This window comes from Myotis davidii, unplaced genomic scaffold (assembly GCF_000327345.1).
Source record: "Myotis davidii unplaced genomic scaffold, ASM32734v1 scaffold459, whole genome shotgun sequence".
NCBI classification, from domain to species: Eukaryota; Metazoa; Chordata; class Mammalia; order Chiroptera; family Vespertilionidae; genus Myotis; species Myotis davidii.
In genome coordinates, this window is record NW_006289838.1 from 132,792 (window position 1) to 135,664 (window position 2,873).

The 2,873-nt window shown below is 58.7% G+C and overlaps 1 protein-coding gene across 1 annotated transcript in view; it reads right to left on the minus strand.

Annotated features, from left to right (window-relative positions):
* Positions 1-2,873, minus strand: part of PLIN1 (perilipin 1) — a 110,405-nt gene that overhangs the window by 83,275 nt on the left and 24,257 nt on the right. The window contains exon 6 of the mRNA XM_015563232.1: positions 374-818. The gene's annotated coding sequence lies outside the window, so the exon portion shown is untranslated. The remainder of the gene's footprint in view (positions 1-373; positions 819-2,873) is intronic.

Genomic DNA, 2,873 nt, shown 5'->3' on the forward strand with positions numbered 1-2,873 from the left:
GCCTCCGCCTTCCTGCTAGGAAGCAGCCGGTCTCCTCAGGCCGAGCCAAGCCGGGATCTTGAGGCGCTGCCCCCCATCTCCTAGCCCCAGTGCCCCCATTTCCCGGCAGCCCCCCGACATCCCATCCGGGTGCTAATCGAAGGTGCTATGTCAATATGCCCCTGGCAGCCCTTCATTCCTGTCCGGCTGGAGCCAGAGCCCCAGGGGAAGGAAGCAGCCAGGCGCATCCCCTGGGAACCTCCTAATTTGGGGGTCCCCTCCTCCCAGGGCTCCTCCAGCCTTGTCGTTTATGAAGCCCCCACCTTCAGACAGCCTAGGACACCCCTCTGGAGTGTGGGCTGGGATCCCTGTCCTGCCATGTCCCATGTCCTACCTGTGTCACTCACTGTCCGTCTCTGAGCCCCAGCTCTGGCTTCTGTGCCTCGGGGGGTGTGAAGACGTGGCGAGGCTCGAATCACACCCACAGACACGCTTCGTGCAGCACCCATGTGCACGCTAAGCCTGCCACCTGGGGCCTGGCACTGCTGGGGCCCGGCTGGGTCACAGCTCACAGCCATGCGGCAATGCAGGTGTTACGGACTCGCTTGGTTGATGAGGCAACGGAGTGGCGAGCGGGTGTCCCCAGTCACATGGCTACAAAGGGCAGAGCTGGGGTCCCTCTGGCTCTGTCTGGGGCCACAGCTGCTGTTGCCACTGCCACCTCTGAGTCTGGGGGCTCGATGGCTCGTTTCTTCCAGGAGGGCTGCCCTGAGCGTGAGGGTGCCAGGCGGGGGTGGTGCCCTCAAGCCCCCAGGAACCCTGCTCCATGTCAAAGGGACCTGTGGACATGAAAAAGAGAAAGGTGTCCGGCACCAGGGTCCCTGAGGATGGAGCCAGAGAATGCGGATCTGAAAAATAACACCTCCCAGACTCTAGTGAGCCGCCTCCCAGTGCAGAGCGTGACTGAGGCCCGGGGTGCCTGTCTCCCCACCCCCACCCATGGGTCCGAAGCAGATGCATGAGGATGTGCTTGGGCTGGAGGCGGGCTGAGGCCGCCTGGAGCCCAGAGCAGTCAGAGGGCCCAGCACGAGGCTCCCAACTCCTCCTCCTCCTCCCTCCCTCCTTCCCCAGCAGCCGCCCAGCTCCAGCCCGAAGCTCCCAGGGAGCCCCTTCCCACTGGGATCACCCCCTCTCCTCACACCTCTGGCTCCCGGAGCCACTGAGTTGGCAAGCCATATGGAATAGATTATTCTGGAACCACGATAATCTGATTATCCTGGCCGTGGATCAGCTGGATATGCGGCCAGTGGAAGTCACAGGAGGCAGAGGGGTGATGAGGAGGGAGGGGGTGGGAAGAAAGGGGAGAGATTTGGCGGATTCCGGGGAAGGATCAAGAGAAGCCGGGCTGACAGCAGGGCAAGCAGACCCTGCCTCTGCCCTTAGGGGGGTCACACGCTCTCCTTTGCTTCATCTGACTCGAGGAGAGCCTGGCCCCCTCAGCCTGCAGCTGCCAGCAGGGTCTGCCCTCCCTCACCTGGGCTGATGGATGCCTTCTTGGGCCTCCAGATTCAAGCCAAGATCCTGGTATTGGAGCCCAGTGACTGGCTCCCGCTGGACGGGAGGGAACAGGTGGTTGGGCCTTGGCAGAGTGTGCTTTGCATGGCATGAGAGGGGTACGGGGTAAAGGCTGAGCAGGCAGGAGGGTGGTGGGTCTCAGAGGGCCTAGGTGCCTGTGCCAGCCTTCTGAATATCAAAAAGTCCCTCCAATCCCCTCATGGTTGTGATCTCCACTGGTTTGTTGGCAACGACGCTCCGAAGTGAATCTGTATTTCATTAAGGACAAGATCAAGTGTACGTACTTGGACAAGACTGTCCTGAAAACACGGGTCTGGCTCCCGAGGAATCTCAGATCTGGGACCTAATACCTAACATTCACTGAGCGCTGACATGGGAGCCACCGAGAGATCGGAGCAGGAGAGGGCACCATAGTGGTGTGTGACAAGCGGGTCTCTGTTGCAGGGCTGGGGGACCCTTAAAAGACCCAGGGGAGCCCTATCCGGTGTGGCTCAGTGGATAGAGCGTTGGCCTGTGGCCTAAAGAGTCCCTGGATCGATTCCAGTCAAGGGCACATGCCCAGGTTGCGGCCGATCCATGATTCTCTCTCATCATTGATATTTCTATCTCTCTCCCTCTCCCTTCCTCTCTAAAATCAGTAAAAAAATATTTTTAAAAAGTTTAAGTTTCTCACTCTCTAAAATGGTTGTGATGCCTGGTCCTACTTTCCAAATGTTCTTCATTAATATATGCACACAGAAATATATATTCACAGAAAACTCACATATGGCAACTTGTGGAAGTCTTATTCTGTTAGTAAATTATAAATATGTAATAATAATAATAATAATACAAAGACCCAGGGTGAGTGTGGAGACGAAGAGCCCACAAAATGGCATGAAAGAGGCAGGGTCTTCAGCCCTAAATGCTAACAAACTGGAGATGCCACGTGGGAGTCCCCCCCCCCCCCTGGGGTCTCTGGGCCCAGACTGTGCAAAGGCTGTGGTCCGTTGGCCTGATGGAGCCTAGTGGGGGCAGAGGAGGGACCCCCAATCTGCAGCCGGGCCCTGCCACCTCCTGCCAGCCAGCCTCCCTCTCCCCTTCCCCATGCCTGTCACCTTTGATCTCCTTATCACCAGCCTCTCCGGCGGGTTCATTTGGGAGCTGCCCGAGTTAATGAGTTCTCCGGGCGGCAGGGCCGTGCGCCCTCCCGCTGGGTGAGGACTTCACACCTCGGGGCCCTGTGTTTTGACAAGTGCCTGGGCCAGTGGCTCCTGCTCCCCTGCCCGAGCCTTCGCTTGGCTCGCCAAAGTGTAAGGCTGGGAAATGAGGCCTGGGCG